The sequence below is a fragment of the Mauremys reevesii genome, linkage group 6, assembly GCF_016161935.1.
Source record: "Mauremys reevesii isolate NIE-2019 linkage group 6, ASM1616193v1, whole genome shotgun sequence".
Classification (NCBI taxonomy): domain Eukaryota; kingdom Metazoa; phylum Chordata; order Testudines; family Geoemydidae; genus Mauremys; species Mauremys reevesii.
The window spans coordinates 80751671-80772888 of record NC_052628.1 but is presented as its reverse complement, the minus strand read 5'-3'; the positions used below and the strand labels follow the sequence as shown (position 1 = coordinate 80772888).

At 41.7% G+C, this 21218-nt stretch overlaps 1 protein-coding gene across 2 annotated transcripts in view; it reads left to right on the top strand.

Moving 5' to 3' along the window:
- Positions 1-627: 627 nt before the first annotated feature.
- Positions 628-21218, top strand: part of SPIN1 (spindlin 1) — a 104560-nt gene continuing 83969 nt past the window's right edge. The window contains exon 1 of one of the 2 annotated variants that reach the window (XM_039544949.1): positions 628-857. The gene's annotated coding sequence lies outside the window, so the exon portion shown is untranslated. Of the gene's footprint in view, positions 858-1585; positions 1835-21218 lie in introns of those variants that run through there. The other variant, XM_039544950.1, reaches the window with a different exon arrangement.

The following is a 21218-nucleotide window of genomic DNA, read 5'->3' as shown; positions in this document are numbered from 1 at the left end:
ATATATATAGTTTCTGGCTTATTTCCACTGAAATTACTAGAGATTCTGCCCTTCATTTGTCAGGACCAAGATCTAGTCCTATAGGTGTAGTGCCCCTACACACTGCTGGACGTTTCGGATTCCCCCCAACGTTTCATATAGTTCTGCAGAGAATTAGCATCCCCACCGTTAAGCAATGGGATGCATGAGGAAGCTTTAGCATCCCTCCTGCGTTGGCTCAGCGGCGAAGTTCCCACTGCTATCAAAGGTGGGCACCAGACTAGATGCCAAGGCCGCTAGGGACAGGCAGGTCCGACAAACACCGAGGAGACCCAACAGTAGGTGCGTCGTGGGGGCACGTGGCGCTGGCCCGCCCCGCGGTCCCGTCTCTAGCGGGCAGAGGAGTCCGCACATCCAGCGAGAGCTGACCACAGCCACCGCGGGAGGAGGCCGGCTCAATCCGCGCAGGCGCACTGCTGCCCAGCGCAGGCAGCAAGCGGGCACGGAGAGATGGGGAGGGGAGCTTCCTGCACTCCTGTCGCAGTTAGGCAGGCTGAGTGCGCCTGCGCGCTGGGGAGGTGGAGGAGGGCGGGGCTGTATTTTGAACGGCTGGATGCGGGTGGCTCACTATTTGGCAGGAAGGTGAGGAGGCCTCTATCCTGGCAGCAAAGGCAAGGCGGGGAGCGGCGGCTCCAAATGTGGCAGAGGAGCGCAGCAGGCAGCGGCGGCGGCAGAGGAGGGGGGCACACGAGAGAAGGGGCGCAGCTGTCCCCGCGGCGGAGCTGAGCGGCCTGGCGAGGCAGGGGGGCTCCGGCAGCTGCTGCTCTGGCACCCCCAGGCCGTCCGCCTGGCACCCCCGGGCCCCGTCCGGCCAGCAGGTGAGAGCGAGAGCCGAGGGGGAGCCTGTCGCGCCGCCCTTGGCCTGGCCCAGTACCAGGCCGAGCCGGAGGGAGTCGCTGTGGGGGGAGCTGGAGCCGCCGCCTCTCCCAGCCTCCCCCTCCCCCGGGGCTGCCATTAGTTATTCACTCACAGCTGGCCCCGCCCCAGGGCCCCTCCCGGCCGTCGCTGCTGCGACTCAGCCTGGGGGCCCAGCTCCATCCTGGGGTGTGCGGGGAAAGGCCCCGGTGTGACCGCTCCGGCCCCGCCCCCTCGGGATCCGGGGGAGGGGTCCGCTCGCTCCCGTCCCTAATACCGCCCCCCCGGGCTGCAAGCGGGGCGCCCCGCACGGGGGGACAGGCCCCCTCGCTGGCAAAGCCCCAGAGTCAAGCCCCACTCCCAGTTGTGCTGCAGCGTGTGTGTCTCTCCTGCCCCCCTCCCCCGTGGCTGGGCGAGGGGGTGCGTCGCACTGGTGCCCGACTGGGGTTCGCGGGGGTTGGGGGCGCAGCTGTTGCGGTGGGACTGCGCCCGGCTCCCCGCTCCGGAGCGACACACGGCGCTGCCGCTATCTGAGACACTCCGTGTGCGCGTGTGTGTGAGCGCGCCTGGCTCGGGCTCTGCTGGCTTCCTTTGTCTGCTGCTGCCGCCGCGCTCCCCTCCTCCTTCTCTCGGTACCTCTCTCCCTCCCGCCCCCTCGCCCTTCCCCCTCCCTCCCTTCCTTCCCCTCTCTCCCAGACTCCAAGCGCTGCTGCAGCTGCAGGTTTGTAAATACTGGACCAACACACACACAACATGGCTGACGCTCGCCCTGCTCTTCCACCAGGCTCTCCTCCTCTGTCTCTCTCCGTTTCTTAATGTTTCATCCGTACGTGCTTTTCTGTCTCTTCCCCCCATCCCTAATCTCCTTCCCCATCCCCTCCCCCCTCCAAAAGGAGGAAAAGCAATTCACCCTCCTTGCGCGCATGGCGGGATTTCAAGGGTAAGGATCCTTGCTTTGGAAGCTTTCTCCTTTCGCTTTGCTGTTTACAACAAAATGAAACCTAAAATCAGAGGGAGCCTGGCAAGGTCTGGGGCGGAGGAGGAGGGAGGTGAATGGGGTGAGCCCTGCTGAGAGAGGCTTGATTGGAATGTGCGTGTCTTTTTCTCTTTAGGGAGGTGGTGGGGGTGGGGGAAAAACTGATGCACCAAAATGTTGGCAGAGATGAAATACTCTTGTGTTGCACTTGCAGAATGCTCTAGAGCAGTTTCTTTTCTTTTTCTTTAGAATGTGGCTCAGTATAAAGGTATCAACCCAATACAGTCACTTGAAAAAGAACTGGATCACTTAGGTCAGAATGGGTGTTGGGTGGATAAAAATCATAATGTAGGCTTTTGGAATTTTTGGCTGTACCGTCTCCAATATAGTATCAATATCTTGAGGAGCTTTCATACCATAGGATCCAGAACTGGAATGGAGGCTTGCTGAATCCTCCTTTGCAATGCCAGGTTTGTTGTACAAACCTATTTGCCCTTGTGATAACCACATCATGGCTGAAGGATGTTTCCTTTATAAAGAAACATGATGCTGGGTATGCCAGAAATCTGAAAAGAATTGTGAACTTCAGTGTGCTTTGTTGAACTGCAACAAGAAAGCATGTTTCCTTCTTACTTGCTCCTGGACTCTGGATGGAGTCCTAGCACTGGGCTAACATTCAGTCCCACACCCTCAGGCCTCAGTTATGCACAGCACCCCCTTCTGGCTCCCAGAAGAATGTCCTCAAATCAGTGGCTAAATGATGATGAATTTCTAAAGTAAATGCCAAAATAATGTTGTTGGATGGCAATTTCTTGTGCATATTTTCCCCATTCTAAAGTGACCTGGAGTAGAGCTGAATTTTTTTCTGGGTTAGTTTTAATAGTCACTTTTTAGTGCTTCCTAGGCCTCTTGCTACATGTTTTGTGACTTTAGTGGTAAACATTTAATTTTCAAAGCTTAAATTTACAGTATAATGCTGCTGGTGTATTGTCTAAAATGAAGTTAACATAGGTGAAACTAAAATTATTTCACTGACTTGGATAACATACACTGCAGATTTGTGTGGAATCATTGCAGTAACTTATTGATAGGCCTAGCTTCCATTAATATCTGAGTTGTGCTCCAAGGTAACATTTTAGCTTTTGTAGTTTTGGATGGCCTGCTTTGCTTTGGAGGCTTCTAGTAGTTTCTAGAAGAGAAACAGACTGGTATATTTGCATTTGTATAGGTTTTGAAAGATAGTTAAATGGAATTATATTTCTTGTGTTGGAATTAGGTATGATGTGTTATACTGGCTGTATAAATAATCTACCATTTGTATCTCTATTACAAAATGTCAGTTGAGTAGAGGTGAGGTCCAAATTAGAAGATCACTTTGGAATGTGCATCTATGTCCGCTCTACTTCATAAAACGGAGGTATTGCGATATTCAGTTATTCCTTTAACCTCACAAGGTTCTTTAGTAATATCTGTGGAACCATTAAAATGTTCTAATAGTAGCAGGTAAATATTCTGAAGACTGCTGTGCATTACATATCAACCACACTTCAAAACTGCTATTAATTTTTTTATTTTTATATGAAAAGCCTGCAGGTGTACTATGTGTGTTCAAGTCCCCTCTCCTCCTTAGTCCTGTTGATATGCAGCTGCAATCTTGTTGCAGAAGTAAAACTAACTTGAATGATGGAATTATTGTAACTGTTTCAATGGAATGTGAAGTCAAAAGGTTTACCCATATAATTTATCAATGAAAACTGTCATTTATTTTGGAGCTGGATCTTGGTCTATAAAGCTAGCAACTAACTTTTCTTGCAGTTGAATAAATTCAGTTCATGGTTGCTTGGTATTGTTCTAGGAATCCTATAAGTAATTTTGTATACCCTGTACATTTTACACTTTACAACATGAATTTTGTAGTTGTACAGATGAGTCCTAGCACAGAATGAAAGTCATTGATCTTTCTCAGTAGTGTCTCATAGGGAACTGGTCTGACCTGGGGATTTGCCCAGAGAATCCTCCCAATTTTCATCTCTTTTTCAAGTACAAATAGAGCAGGTGAGTGACATTGTATATTGGGGGGTTGGGAGACAATGAAATCTAAAATTCAAAAAGCTGTCAAGGTTAATGTTCCTAAAAGACAAAGTATGGTGTTGATAGAAAAACACAGAACAGAACAATGTGTATCAAGATTGAGAGATAGCTCAGTGGTTTGAGCATTGGCCTGCCAAACCCAGGGTTGTGAGTTCAATCCTTGAGGGGGCTATTTAGGGGTCTGGGGCAAAAATCTGTCTGGGGATTGGTCCTGCTTTGAGCAGGGGTTGGACTAGATGACCTTCTGAGGTCCCTTCCAACCTTGACGTTCTATGATTCTATGAAGATTTAATATAAATTGCTCATTAATAAAACCGTATTGTAAAACAAGACTGAAAGGGGAAGAACTTGTAAAACACCTATTGTACAGGTAGGCTAACAGGAGGAGGTGAAAAGTGGGAAACTTATAAACTGATTTACCCTTTATTAAATTTTTTATCAGTGGTTCTTGGTACAAACAGCAAATCATCATAGAGTGTGATTCTTCATTTTAGCACAGAGCTTCACAAATGATCAAATGAACTCTTAAGGTAATAGGCCGTTTACCAGTTCAAGTGGACGTGAACTAACAGCTTTTCTGTTTTAGCTGTTCATAAGGGTGTGTGAATAGTACCCTTCCATCATTCATCTTATTTGGTATCTTCCCCCCAGTAATAGCTGCCAAACCCTTCTTGCCATGTTGAGATTGATAAAAATCTTGCTGATGCAATGTCTGTCAAACTTGCTGTAAAATATTTTAATGCATTACAGATAACGTCATTAAATTCCAACTTGTTTTGCCAAATAGGATTACGATTTTGAAGAGCAAGACAGAACAGCTTATCTTTGCCATTGAAGTTGTGCTTTTGGTTTTACTCACAAACTTATTAGGAAGACCAAACTGACTCTGCTTGATAGTATGGGCAGGAAGGTATTTTGTATGTAACAATTTTAGGCAATGGCCAAAATATCCTAATGTCAATGCGTCCAAAGGATGTTATCTGAAAAATGACGAACAAGGAGGCTTATTTTGTGTCTAGCTGACCTTGTAGTATTAATGTGTTGGGTGCTTTAGAATACCTGAGAGGAAGTAAACTTTCAGATCAAAATAGCAATAAAATACTATGATCGGCGCAATTTTTTTCATACCGTATGTAAAGGATTCATTTTTATTCTTTGAAATGTTCTTATATCATTTTCATTATGTCACTTTGGGTGGTTTTAAACCAACTACTATATTGGATGTGAAAACCTGACTTTTACAGAAGATTTCTAAGTTGACTTATTTTCTCATCTTCATATCTTTCTTTTAAGTAGTTGGCATAGACACATAGCTTGTACTTGAAAAATGTCAATCATTCAACTTGCTTTTATGTATGATTTTAAAAGATCTCTGGTTATGGCTCTGTGGTAGTCCTGTTTCTTATTGCTCTGTTACTAGCTAGTAGTTTCTGCACATTCTTTAACTCAAGAGAAACCTACCTAAACATCAACATGTTGCATAACAAGATCATGAAGAATCAGAATTCATTTTATGAGTAAATGTCTGTATCCTACTCCTCCCTCAACATATGATGAAGAATGAGGTTTTTAAAGCATCCTAGGGATTTGTCAGATATGCCATTAAAATTTAATACAAGATGTGTCTAAAACCACTAGACTACTTTGAAAGTCTCAACCGAGGCATTTACTTGAATTACTTGCAGTATGTAGGACCGCTTTTACCATATGGATGAATGTTGCATATTAAACCAAAACAGGAAGCCAAATCCTTTAAGCCAGTGTAATTCTGAATTTAAGAATGTAATTGACTCTTCTAAGAGTGAAATTGACAAGTGTTGAAAGTGTTTTCCTAACTGGAGACTCTTTTTTCTATATTCCTCTTCTGCAGTGTATGGTATGAAACTGGTGTAATTCCATACTAAGTAAGATCATACATATTTCCCTCCATCTACCTTTAACTATTGTTTTTTGTTTTTTTTAGTGTAGTGGTAAGTCCAACTGCCACAATGCATTAATCACAGGCACGGATGGTGACAAAAGCTTATATTTTAGAATATCTTATTCTTCAACACAAGGCCCCAGTATCTGCAGATCTTAGCAAGGTGGTTATTGATGTCTATAGAATCATTTTACATCAATATGAGTAAATTTGGAAAAGATGTGGGGAGTCGTAAGTGAACTATAAAAGAGCAACAATGCTCTATTAGAGATTTACTTCCTGAAGCATGCTTGAGACATTATAGAGTTGTAGATGGGTTTTTTTGGGTTTGTGAAGGAAGGTGGCAAGACAAGACATCTCAGTGTTTTCAATTATGTATTTTTCAACTAACTGTTACGTTGTGGGAAACTTTTAGAGATACTACTTTAGCTTACTATTCAAGAAGCTAAGGTCAAGAACCACTGACAGAGTTTTGCGAACATCTAAAATAGTTTAATAAAGTTATCCTATAACACTCCTGTATTATCCATCATTGCTGAATGATGCGTACTGTTTAGGGCCTGATTGTGCAAGTGTTTACTGTCGAGTGTAGTACTTATTGCTATCAGAAGTCCCTCAACTTCAATGCAGCACTGTGTTTGACAGCAGATGTGTGCGGGCTAAGGCACTTAGATTGTAATCTCATTGGAGAAGGGACTGGTTCCTCCCTCCCCCCATACCAGGCAGAGAATGATGTTGGCATATATATATATATATATATATATATATATAGTCTTCTATAAAATGGCCTTTTCTGTTCATTGAGTGATTTCATGATGGTGACTTGTGACATCATTACACTTAAGTCTGGGAAGAATGTGCTGTCACAGTTATTGGGCTATCTGCATCTCTGACCTTTCTTGATCTCTTCAAGTTCTCCTAGTGTCAGATCTCACCTTCACTTCTCTCTGCATAGAATCACATCATCTTTACCACACAGAGTTAGCCTTAGGTGTCAGTCCAAAGTACAAACCATGATTACCTCAGCAGGCCAGAGTTATTTTCTGTACCTATAGTTCTACTCCTCAGAAGCAGTGGGCAGGGGTGGTACCCATTTAGTGACCTTTGATCTCTTCTGTTCCCAGCCTTGATAAAACAGCTGTGTAACTTAAGCTAGAGCAGTGGTTCTCAAACTTTTGTACTGGTGACCCCTTTCACATAGCAAACCTCTGAGTGTGACATCCCTCCCTTATATATATTAAAAACACTTTTGTATATATTTAACACCACTATAAATGCTGTCTGCAAAGTGGGGTTCGGAGTGGAGGCTGACAGCTCATGACCCCCCCATGTAATACTTTCGCAACCCCCTGAGGGGTCCCGACCCCTAGTTTGAGAACCCCTGGGCAGAGCCTGGAAATAGGCAATTGTTGTGGAACTATCCCTCCTTCCAACTGTTCACTGAGAGGTTGCTTATCTAGCTCCATTATGTTGCTTTCCTGCTTGTTATTCCAGCAGCTCCCTGTTAAACTGTGTTAAGTGATTTTGATATTCCGTCCATTTACTTCTCAGCAGTTGAAGACAGTGAAACAATAAAGTTTGGGAGCTACTGAGCTAGACAAATATATTGACACAAGAAATTGGTAACCCAGTTAACTATACAGTAACTTTACCTCACAGACCAGAAGAATGTAAGAATGATACCTACTTAATAGAAAGTTCTGCTCTGTTTTGTAATTTGGGATGCATATGCTTGCTGTATGGACTGACTTCCAATAGTCATGAGCACTGGCAAATCGTATTGAAGTCCATGTGAACGTCAGGTGTTCAGCATCTTTGAAAATCAGGCCATTGGTGACTAAAAATATTTTATGGTTGTTGGCACTGCAGAGCCAATACATCAACAGAAGGGTGAGCTGGATTCTATTCTAGCTCACGGGTCAACAGAATTTTTAACTTCAGTTCCAGGGTTAAATTTTTCCCTCAGTTATATCTGGCATTTACTTGCCTACATATAAAAAGTACAGAATTTGCTCCACAATATCTTTACTACTACAGATGATTAAGCAGAAGGTCACAGCTTTAAAAAAAAATAAATTATGGTTACATAGAACCTACCGTAACAAAGATGGGAACATGCTTACCTATATTTTTGTTTTACTTCCCATTTGACACTGTTTTATGGTTAGTCAGTTTCACAGTTTCCTGTGTTTGTGCAAGTCTGATACAGCAGCTAGACAGAGAAGCACACTTTTTTTTTAAGCGCACATAAATTGGCAGGAACACTTGAAGGGGAACATAATACCTGAGACGACATCTGAATTTTTTTAAATAACTAGATTTCTAGTTGATTGTCACTTTAAGGCTGTCTTTCAGTCTTCACAAAACTTGAATTTCTGCATTTTTTTTTTCCAACCAGTCCCCTTTTCGTCTTGCCTTGGATTCTTTCTTCTGAAACAGATGTAGCTGTCAGTCTCCTTTATATTGTTTCAAAAGCACCCCCTGAGCAACAAAAGTTTTAGCCAGTAAGTGAAAAGTGCCAGTATAGACAGTGGCTCCTGGTGATAAACCTACCATCGCTCGTTCGGGGTTGGGTTTTTTTAATCGCCGGGAGACCTCGCCTCCAGCGATAAAGCATGTCTACACTGCCCATGTCACAGCGCTGTAAGATGAGTAGTGTAGATATACCCCATGTCTCTTCTGGCCTTACACCTCCATCCAGGGTCAGACTTTAATACAGCATAGGGCCTCTGATCACAGGTGGAGTTTATGTTCAGTTATTCTCCCCCCTCACTCCCAAAAACCTTGAAGGAATTCCCTGATGTGTATTAGTGATGCCATGCCCACCCAAAGCCATGCATATACTTCAATATTAAACTGACATGGCAATATTTTCACTCCCTAAATAAATCACTTCTTTCCTTCTCCTCAGAGTTCAATAAATCATTTTCCACAAAATACTTTTAAACAGTTTTGCCCCACACTCATCTTTGTTAGGCTCTTTTGCTACCACTGTCTTCCCGAGTGCATGTTATGTCCTCCACTGTCTAGCTCTGAAGTTATTGCTCTCTCTCTCTGTCTCTTTCTCCCCCCCCAAACAAAAAATAGCAACACTTGGGCTTGTCTGCTCCTTCTTGGAAGGAATGTAGGGAAGGAAGGAATAATCCGTTCCCCAGCTTGACTTTTCCGGTCAGAATATTTACTTATCCTGGACATGTTGACTTTTTTTCAAACCCTAGGGGAAAACTGTTTACTTGTAAACTGAACAAATGTGATAACTTGAGGCACAATAAATAAGGAACCATACACTATCACTGCTTCTCATTTTTCTAAGAATAAACACTTTTATGGAGCATTCAGAGTTTAATTTAATTAATAAATAGTTTTACATATGAATTTTCTTAACCATTTATGGACTGTAATACTGGTTAATAGTTAAGAGTTTTCATTTTTCTATTCTCCATCTTCAATACATTAACTTTTTGTTCAAAAACTTTATTTCATTCACATTCCAGGTTTATCCAGTAAACTAATTTTTGTTAACTGAAGCTAGATGTATGCTTATTTTCAGAATCTGTAACACCAACACAATCTTTCAGTTCAAGGTTTCATTTTTCTGTCCCTTGATCCTGCAAAAATTTAAGTACATGCTAAATTGTTGTGGCTACTTGCATGCTTAAAGTTACTTATATGTGTAAGTCCTTGCATCACTGGGGTTTAGAAGAACAACAGTGATAAATGTTATGATTACAATGAGAGGAATATTGTGCTATTCTTTAAATTTGGCAGGAACGTAGATTACACAATGAATATGTTATTTATAACCATGGTATTTCATATTGTAGAAACTTTTTATTCAGATATGTCAAGTAAAACATTTTCACAATTGGGGTTGTTTTCATGTAAAACTCTACTATTATCTAAAGTACTTAAGATTAATCAAATAGTGAGTTAAGACTGTTAGAGACTAGCAAAAATGCGTGAGTTAAGTTCAGCTGGAGATGGTTTGTTCCTCTAGTCCAGGGGTCGGCAACCTTTCAGAAGTGGTGTGCCGAGTCTTCATTTATTCACTCTAATTTAAGGTTTCGCGTGCCAGTAATACATTTTAACATTTTTAGAAGGTCTCTTTCTATAGGTCTATAATATTTACTTTACATACAACTATAGTTTAGTTATGTAAGTTTTTAAAAATGTTTAAGAAGTTTCACTTAAAATTGAATTAAAATGCAGAGTCCCCTGGAGCGGTGGACACGGCAGTGTGAGTGCCACTGAAAATCAGCTCGTGTGCCGCAGGTTGCATATCCCTGCTCTAGTCTCTGCAAAGATATAGTTAAAGTCATTGAAAAAGTTCCTTTCCATGTTCATTTATTCATTTTTTTTTCTTCTCGTGGGACTGATCCTATAAAAACTTAGATAATAGTTAAGCACATATGTAAGTCTTTACAGGATCAAGACTGCAGGTAATACTGGTAACTTCCCCTTTGCCTTTGGACAATCTTTAAAATCTCTTAGTTCAGTTATGTATTGAATAAAAAAGTCTGTCCTTTCACTACTGATAATACTTAACAAGATCACTTTGGCTAGTCTCTAAAAACTGAAGGAGACTTCCTCCTTGTTGGTAGTGTTAACTTTATTTGATTTTGGGGGGGGGGGTGGCGGCGGGGAGAATGGGTTATAGACTTGTACACAATATGACTTATTTTCTAGATGGTTAGCTTTATCCATTCAGTGCTGCTTGTAATGAGCTGTAGAACTCTTGAAACATGCAAAATAGGATTTTAGCTGACAGTCAGTAATGATAAATGTGTTATCAGTTGGTCTATAAATTGATCAGCCAGATACTAATAGGGTATAAAAAGAAGTGTAACTCCTTAATAATAGCTTATATTTATATAGTACCTTTTGATCCAGAAGCATTCAAGCATGTGTTAGAGTAGACTATACACATAGAAATTGAACATGGCAGCAGTACACAAACTTGAGAAGAGGAGTTAAGTATAACTTCTTTAACTGAAATGACAGGATTCATTTTAAGTAGGTAAATCATGAGTAGCCAGCTTGAAATCTGACCAGAAAATTCCCTCCTGTGAATAGTGGTGTGTGATATACTAATGACATGAGTGATTATGGTTTAGGATTTTATTTGATCTGAAAGATTATTAATATACACCTCTACCCTGAAACAACGCTGTCCTCGGGAGCCAAAAAATCTTACTGTGTTATAGGTGAAACTGCGTTATATCGAACTTGCTTTGATCCGCTGGAGCGCGCAGCCCCCCCCCCCCATCCACCCAAGCGCTGCTTTACCGCGTTGTATCCTAATTTGCATTATATCAGGGTAGAGGTGTATGCTCAATACTCTAAGGAGAAAGTGACACCTACTAGGTGCAGTACGTGTAGTGTTCTTTAACACACTGAGATTTTTTTTTCTTAGTCTTGGTCTCTTATCCAAGCAACAAGTAGGCCTGACACAGCTAAATGTAAGAATTTGAGGTAGAATGGTTACTGTGATACAGGAAGGGAAACTTTTTTTTTTTTTATAAACTCCTACTTGAGCCAAAGTAATGAACTGAGATCGAACTTGATGTTTCTTAAAGTATTTTCATCAGGATACTGAAGATGATGATTTCTTTCTTTGATAGGGTTACTGCTCTAGTGGATGTGGGGAAGCAGTGGACCTAATGTATCTTGATTTTTATTAAGGCTTTTGACACAGTCCCACATGACATTCTCCTAATCAAACTAAAGAAATATGCTCTAGATTAAATTATGATAAAGGTGTGCCCAGCTAGTTTAAAGACTGTACTCCGAGTAGTTATCAGTGCTTCACTATCAAACTGGGAGGGCATATCTAAAGGGGTCCCACGGGAATCAGCCCTGGTCCAGTACTAGTCAGTATTTTCATTCATGATCTGATAATGAAGTAGAAAGTATGCTTATAAAACTTGCAGATGGCTCCAACCTGGGAGCACTTTCCAAGCACTTTAGAGGACAGGATAGAATTAAAAAGGGCCTTGACAAATAAGTGAATTGGTCTGAATTAAATAAGATGAAATTTAATAAAGACCAGTGAACTTTCGTTCACTTAAGAAGGAAAAATCAAATGTGCTACTACAAAATGGGGAATAACTGGCTAGGTGGCAGTAATACTAAAAAGGATGTGTGGGTTGTGGATCACAAACTGAATATGAGTTTGATGCATTTGCAAAAGAGGCTAATATTCTGGGGTGTTTTAACAGGAGTGTCAAATGTAAAACATGGGAGGTAACTGCCCTGTGCTACTTGGCACTGGTGGGACCTCAGCTGGAGAACTGTCCAGTTTTGGGCACCACACTTCAGGAAAGATGTGGACAGATTGGGGAGAGTCCAGAGGAGAGCAACAAAAAGGATGAAAAATTTAGAAAACCTGACATATAAGGAAAGGTTAAAAAAAACAAAAACTGGGCATGTTTAGTTTTGAGAAAAGCAGACTGAAGGGAGATCAGATAACAGCCTTACTATGTTAAGTACTGTTATAAAGGGGATGGTGATCAAATGTTTTCCTTGTCCACTGAAGTTAAGACAAAAAGGAACAGCCCTAATCTGCAGCAAAGGAGATTTAGATGAAACATTAGGAAGATTTTTTCTAGTTATAAAGGTAGGTAATTTCTGGAATAGTTTTCCAAGGCGGGTTGTGGAATCCCCATCATTGGAGGGTTTTAAAAACAGGTTGGACAAGCACAAGTCAGGCATGGTCTAGTTTTACTTGGTCCTGCTTCAGTGCAGTGGAACTGTACTTGGTGGCTTGTCGAGGTCCCTTCCAGCCCTGTGCCTATATGATTCTCTGAGAAACTAGATCCATTAATAACCAACTAGGTTGTAGAACAAAACACTGTGGATCTGATAAGTATTTCAGTTAGCTCTTTCCTGAAAAGAGTGGTATTGATGCAGATAAGGAGCAAGTGATCTAGCATAATATTGAGAGGTGTGCAAGTGGTGGCAGAAATGTCGTCTGCCTTAAAATTGTAGGAATATAACAATAGCATAGTGTAAAGACAAAATAACACAGGACTGGAACTCCAGGAATTCCAGAGTTCTAATCCCCGTTATGTCTCTGGGTTTGTAGCCTTTGAGAGAGAATTCTTAAATGACTTGCATTGATCCCATTTTGCATATAGGAAACTGCTTGCCTGCTTTTCAGGGTTGTGTGGATAAATAGATATTTGTATATAACTTTGATGTGGTAAACTGTTGTGTGTAATAGCTATAAAGGGGCTGCACCACCATTAAAACACCAATTAAAAGTGCCCTTGTATACATGTCTTTAGTGTCCTAGTTGCCAAATTGCATGAATAATTATTCTGCAATAATTTACAAAAAAAGAAGTTAATGTTCTTTGGACCAGATATATGATTATGAAAGGTCATTATGCAGATGACAATCACAAGGACCTCTTGAAACATTCGAATTGAAACAGACTAGAAGCTTGAGTGAATTTCTTTTGAAACTTAATGTATATGTACATAATATAAATATACTGGTTGATACCAATACACTTCTTTGTTTAAAGTTGACTTTTAAGCTTGATCCCAGCTTTGTTTGGCAGTAGTCGGCTCTTTATTTCTCTTATAGCTGACTCTTCAACAGTGGGTTGTTCCATTGAGGGTTTTTTTTATATTAAACCTCAAATCCATTTTCTTTGAATCATTCTGTTCCAATTTAATCCTTGGTTTAATCTGGGAGCAAGACATTCTCTAAAGGGACAGCAGATGGCCAATTGGCCAGTGCCTTAGCCCAGGGGTAGGCAACCTCTGGCACGGGTGCCGAAGGTGGCACACAAGCTGATTTTCAGTGGCACTCACAATGCCCGGGTCCTGGCCACTGGTCTGGGGGGGCTCTGCATTTTAATTTAATTTTAAATGAAGTTTCTTAAACATTTTAAAAACCTTATTTACTTTACATACAACAATAGTTTAGTTATATATTATAGTCTTATAGAAAGATCTTCTAAAAACATTAAAATATATTACCGGCACGCAAAAACTTAAATTAGAGTGAATAAATGAAGACTCGGCATACCATTTCTGAAAGATTGCCGACCCCTGCCTTAGCCAAATCTTGAATGTGTCTGTGGTGTTACTTATGAGGGAGGCAAAGCAAACAGGAAATTATTAAATGTTCATTTTACCTAACTGTTAATGATTTGCTTTACTGTCCATGATCCTTTAAAGTAATATTAGAACAACTAACACTTTTTGGGACACATGCTGTGCAGGAATTTCATTTGTTTTTGGTTTCATTCCCCCCCTCCCCGGACATCTGGGGGGGTTCCTGAAAATTAATGGATACGTTTTATATGTCTGTCTTGGACGTGAGGGGGCGGGGAGGCTGTCATTCTTGTGCTGAAATGAAGTAGCTCACTTTTCCCCTCATTGTCTTTGGATCTGTTTTGTCTTTTCTTTCATCCTTATCCATTTTAATTTTTCTCCCACTACCACCCTCTTGGGCCTCATTTCCTTTTTTGTGCTGGCATCCAGCTTTTTTTCCTTTCAAATTGGGCTTTATGTGGCAGTGACTGGTTATAGTCTGTTGTCTACACTAGAGAATTAAACTACTGATAACAGAACCAGTGGGATAACCTCAAACTAAGTGCCCACAGTACAGTGTGCACAAATTAACCAGTGTTTTGATTTAAGTCTTGTACTATGTCCACACTTACTCTTTACTTTGCTATTTCAGTAGCACTGTTTTTGAGTACCCATTTCACAACTATTGGTGCAGTTACCTTCAGTGTCTGCTTGTAGGAAACTTAGGCCTTTGTGCAATCCAAAGAGAATTGTAGAGGAGGTCAGTCAAACTCTCAACTCTCAAGTCTCTAGGATCAGTTATATTTTTGAGACAAGGCCTGGAAAACGATAAGCTAGGATAAATTTTCAGCTCTTGCTCTTTGCTCAATAGGAAAGGTTTCTGTTGGAACTTTTTAGGCAGGGTGAATTGATTTAAATCAGTGATAAAAATCAGCAAGTGGAAAGCCTCAACTTATTTAATCAACCTTTCAATTTGTGCTTCAGTTATTTTCTTTTAAAAAGGAGCATTTTCATTGGCACAAGGTGGATTTGATTTAAATCACTAGTCAGGAAGACTCAATTTAATCATGGATTTCTACATAAAAGTGCATTTTTCTTGGTTGTTATAACCTTAATACATATTCTTCACAACTCAGAGATAGATCTAAGTTTCATTTTTAGAAGGTACACACTATACATTTTTAAAGTGATTTATTTTGAAAACTTTTCAGATTAGTTCTACAGCTATATCAGAAAATGAATGATTGTTTGGTTATTTCATTTACCAAAGGTAATTGAAGCAGATGTTTATGAAGTCAGTTCACCTCCCAATATCTCCGATTCAACATGTTAATCATTAATATTTGAAGGATTTTCTTGCCATGCTGTATTAAGAGCATGTTTACATTGTTTTATTTAACTAAAACAACAACGTTATGTATTCTGGATTTTTTTCTTCAACAGCAAACATAATATTTTAACAAAACAAGCATATGAATTTTTGAATGTAGTTAAACATTCAAGTTTTTTAAAATCAGATTTGTTTTTGTTAAAATTTTGTTTTAAACTAAAATAGTTAAATGAAATATTAAAAAAAAAAAAATCGACTAGGTCAGCCAGGTCAAGGAAAAGGAAGATCTGCCTATTTCCGCTATTTATTTTTTTCACAACTGCATCTAAAATGATAGTATCATAGAGTAACAACTATATTTTTTGCTCAAACATGAGATTTCAAGAATAGTTCAGAAGGAAGACAGGCAGCCCTTAAGAAAGAAGTCTGAAATAAAAAAAAAGTTTACGAACCTGAAGATCCTGCATGTTCAGACATGTTCTTTTCATCATCTTCAACGCAGCTTCTTCCTGAGAAGGAACACGTCTCACGATGTTGTTTCATTTGAGCAACCAGGCCTTGCATTTCTTTGTTGCACTGCTTGTTTGCATTTTGCACGCTTGCCTGTCAATGAAATTCCTCTACCTGTGGGTAAAATATTCCCAAAGTGGGTCTCTTTTATGGCACTTTTAGAGAGTGGTAAGGGATTGATGCTTTGTACACAAATTTGCAGAGGGACAATAGGGTTGAGGTCTGTTATTTCTCACCTCTACATATTATTTATTTATTTAAATACATTTTTGCCGTTAACAAGCATGTTATCTTTGGAGAGACAAAGCCACTGTTTGAGAACTGCAAAACTAAGCATATCTAATGGTATCTTCTAGACCAGGGGTTTCAAACTCAAATGACCACAAGGGCCACATGAGGTCTAGTACATTGGCCCGAGGGCCACATCACTGACACCCCTACTCTCACTGCCCCCGGCCCTGCCCCCACTCCACCCCTTCCATGAGGCCCCTTCCCACCCCTTCCCTGCCCCTCTCCACCCCCTTCCCCAAAGTCCCCACCTCACCGCTGCCCCTTCCCTGTCACCAGGGGGTGCAGGGTGCATCAGGGGGCTCAGGGCAGGGAATTTGGTGTGGGGGGTGCAAGAGGGGTGGGGGTGCGGCGGGGGCTCAGGGCAGGGAGTTGGGGTGTAGGAGGTGTGCGTGGTGCGGCAGGGAGTTGGGTGCAGGAGGGTTGCGGGTTATGGTGGGGGCTCAGGGCAGGGAGTGGTGTGGGGTGCGAGCTCCGGCCCAGCGCCGCTTACCTAGAGTGGCTCCGGGGTGGCAGTGGTGTACATCGGGGCCAGGGCAGGCTCCTGGCCCTGCGCCGCACCGCGCCACTCCAGGAAGCAGCCGGAATCACGTCCCCAGGGGGAGCAGGGGTGGGCACAGGGCTCCGCTGCTGCTGCTCCTCCAGGTACCTCCCACGAAGCTCCCATTGGCCATGGTTCCCTTGAAGCGAGGCAATGCAGGAGCCCTCTGCCTCCTCCCTCCGGCCCGAAGGGACGTGCTGCTAGCCGCTTAAACATTACATGAATATATTGTCTCATACTATAGAATTTATAATTCCCATTCAATGATTAGATATCTTTGAGCTATAATGTGTCTTAATTAAAACTATCTTTAGATGCTTTTTTCAGGAAAAAAAACTATTTTATAAAAAAAACTGATATTTTGGATTTATTATTTATATTTTAAATCATTGATTTTTATCCGCCCTGCATTGGCAGATATTTAATTATTAAAATATGTTGATTTACAACTAAATAGAGCCTTTACACTAGATTTGTTACATCTTTTTGCTGTCTTGGAGGATACAGTAGAATTCTGCTTAAATAATTTAATTCTTGGTTAATATTTTTCTGATTCTTATTGAGCGTGTTTAGTATGTTAGAACATGGTGAATTATATATTTTTGTTTACTAGATAATTAACTCTTTGTTTATGATTTATGTCAAGCTGCATTAGTTGGTAATTGGAAGTTAAATACAACATATACAAATTTATTAAACAGTCTTAAATGTTTTCGACACAAACTTCTCTTACCAAAAATTTTCACCTTTATGACTAAATTATTTATTAAAGGAAAAGAGAGATTAACTGTAGTCATTGAGTTAAACTGGTCATTTCAGATCAGTCTGGGAAAACTTTCAAATAGGCCTAAATTAAAGTGACTGAAGTTTAAGTTCCTACTTGCCTAAGTCTCTTGAAAATGAGACAAGTGTCCCAAGTTCCTTAAGCAGTCCTTCAAACCTTTAAAACTAATAGATCTCATCCCCTCCCTCATTTATATTCATAGACTAGAAGACAAAAAGGTATTTTTGTCTTTTGAACTCCCAAATAATTAATCTCAACTTTGAAATAATTAGTCCAAATGAAGAAAATATTCTTTCTGTGACCCCAGGAAAGGCTACTGCTGTCAAAAGTTTGAATAGCATGTCAACAAGCTTTGGTTCCAGGTGCTTTAGCTAGTGACTTCCACCGGGTCAGTGGTATGACTTTCTCTAAAACATCTGCAAACATATACTGCTTGAATGGCACATCTCTAGGCCTGAAGTTTATTATGGTTGTCATCTTTGATGGGTAATTGTTAGATGCCCATGTAGTAGCAGCAGCAGCATCTTCAGCAGTTAGGCATCTTCCCTGGTACGTTGGGTTGAGAATTTTGGCAGGAAAATGAGTGCTTGATCCATATACTTCTTTACTGCCTGTAATTTAACTTTGTTGATGGGTATTTCTTTGTTCAGTGTCTTTAAGTGCTTTCCAAATTTCAACAGCATCAGCAATACAGAAGCAAACCTTCCGCAGTTTGTCCAGAGCTATAGAAATAGGTTTCAGTATATTCAGGATATCTTCTATGTTTCTCTTTAGTCTGATGTTGATTACTTTGGCTCTGGTAGTAGTTCCATCTATTTTATAATTTTCTTCACAAATTATCAGAATAGGCCAGTTCTTAATAAATAGCTCAAAACAATCAAGCCCTGAATTCCATTGTACGTCTTGGGGGAAGAATTATGTTGGATTCTCCTGCTCTCTTCAGTGTAGCTTAAGCGAAGTGGTTGCTATGGAAGTATTTTGTAGTTTCAACATTTTCCTTTAACCCTGGAGTTATACTTACATCTTTAGCTAAAAGATGTGTTAAATGAGCACTTCATGCATGTCGTAAATTTCAAATTCCCTTCATTATCTTTTTGTAGATTTCTCCTCTGTGTCAAAGCCATGCAGTTGACACTTCAGTTTTTGTTTACAGTTTGTTATAGTTTTTACTGCTACTTGTTAGTATTCCCCTGTATGGGCATTTCCTGATGTATCAGTTTTTTCTGTAAGAAAGACAACCACATCCCCTGTCTCAAGTGCAAATTACAGGATCATTGTGTACAATGCTCTTCTCATTTAAAAACTCAGATTAATGAATTTCCCATCAATGCTTTTGCATGCTGTTCAATTTCCTTCTCATATACTGTATCCAGGAACTGTCCAGCAATGTCTGTACTGTCATAATGATTGACTATGTTAATGAAATCTTTGGACCTGAACTAGACAAAAGAGAGAATTTGTTGAATAAATGAACCAAGCAATCTTCTCATCTGTGGAGTCTTGCTGGAATTTGCTTGTCCTGATTTACGAGCTCATCCATGATTTTACTGGATGATGGAAGAGGGTTTTTGTTTGTTTTGTTTCTATACAGGTAATTTACTGTCTGACATATGTTTAGTTACAGCACTGCTAGTGGTATCAGCAGATTACTCCTGAGGTTGTAGACCGGTCCTGCACAACTCGTAAAGCGGCGAGGGCCATATTAATCCAAAGAAAACAGCTGAGGGCTGAAACCTCCTGGCCCCACCCCAGTGCCTCCAGCCCCCCCTGAAACACCCCCGCTCGCCCCAGCGCCGCCCAGCCCCACAGAAACAACCCCTTCCCTTAGTGCCTCCCGCCCCGCAGAAACAAACCCTCCTTCCCCAGCACCTCCCTGCCGAAACAGCAGCATTGAACCTTGGTAATATATTACAGCGGGCCCCTAAGGTAGTATAATTAAGATAAAAGAAAAATGTCTTTTTGCTAGAAAAGCAGCAAAGAGTCTTGTGGCACCTTATAGACTAACAGACGTTTTGGCACATGAGCTTTCGTGGGTAAATACTCACTTCGTCGGATGCATGTAGTGGAAATTTCCAGGGGCAGCCGACGAAGTGGGTATTCACCCATGAAAACTCATGCTCCAAAACGTCTGTTAGTCTATAAGGTGCCACAAGACTCTTTTCTGCTTTTACAGATCCAGGCTAACACGGCTACCCTACTTTTTGCTAGAAGTAGAATAAGATCTTCCCCCCCACTTTGTAATCTATTGCCCTGTTGAATGAATGAGGTGTGAATGAGGAAGGCTTGGAAGGCAGGCACCTCCAGACAGCCACAACCCTTGGAGAGAGAATTGGGAGCTAGACCAAGGACAATCAAACTTGTTAAGTGGGCTGACTAGAAAAGAGCAGACATACTGACGGCCTCAGGGGTTAGAAGCAAGCACCTTCCTTTGGGAACACCCTTTTTGCAGCATTGGACAACCCCCAGCCCAGAGAAAAGCAGCAAAAAGGACCAATATTTATGAGAGACAAGATCAGTAGAATAGGTTAGCCACCTACTCCCCGTTCGCCTCCTCACCTCCCTGCAAAGATAAGCCCCCCCCTCCGCCACCACTGCCCACCCAATCAGCTCGTCATCTCCCCGTGCCTCCCCCCAGCTTGCCTACTCACCCACCACTGCCTGCTCGTCTCCTTAGCCGCTGCCGGCTCACCTGCCCCGCCACTGCCCACCCACTTGGCTAATCATTTTCCCCCCGTCTCGCCTACTCACCCCCTGCCGCACACTCGCCTCCTTAGCCCCCCTCCCCCGCCGCCAGCTCACCTGCCCCCCGCCACTGCCCGCCTGCTCAGCTCCTCATCCCCTCCCCCCCCGCTGCCCACTCGCCACCTCAGCTGCCGCCGCCTCCAGCTCACCTGCCTGCCCGCCGCTGGCTCACCCTCACTCCTCAGCCTGCCACTGGCCTCTTCACCACCCCGCCCACCCGCCGGCCGGCCAGCCAGCCGTTGGCTTGCCCCACCCCACCGCTTGCCTACTCACCCTCTGCGGGCCACACAGTGAGCCCACGCGGGCCATGTGCAGCCTGCGGGCTGTATGTTGTGCAGGCTTGTTGTAGACATTGCAGATGTTGGACATTCTTGACATCTTATTTCTAAATTGGGCCCTGAAACAAAATGATTTTAAAAAAGTCATTTTTACTTGCTGAGTATATTACTCAGTGCATTGCTTTTAAAAAATGAGATGGTAAATGAAAGATTCCTCCTACTGCAATTGTTTATACCACTGTTGAAATGATATGATTTATTCTAAACCCAGTTTTATAGGGAAAATAATAAATGTTTTACGTGTTAATTCATAAATGCCTAATAAAACCTTTAAACAGGACATTTTCACCAGGTCGTTTGATTATATTGAGCAATAAAAAAATCAGTTTAGAAGTCCAGCAGTAACAGTAGAAACGTAAATACTCCCACATGCGAAGTACAGTAGAACCCCATTTATCCGAGTTTCCATTATCCAGTTCTCCGTATTAACTGAATTGGGTGGCTGGGTTTGGGCTGTTAGCCCCAGGCAGCCATTTGGCAATTTTTTTTTTTTTTAAACCCAGAGTTACAGGAATTTCTTGAATTATTCACAAATAGGGTCTTTTTTACAATTCACAGCCATGCCAGTTTTTTCTTCAGTTCCCAAGTGTTGAAGTCTGCATTAGAGCTTGCACTCTGAAGAATGTTGTCCCTTCTTCCCAGAGTGTCCTGCTTTGACACCAGTGTTGCTACTTTGTGGTAGCACACTCTGCCTGTTGTGACATATCGCCCCTACCCCACCACATCCCCAACCCTATCCCAGATAAACAAAAGAACTA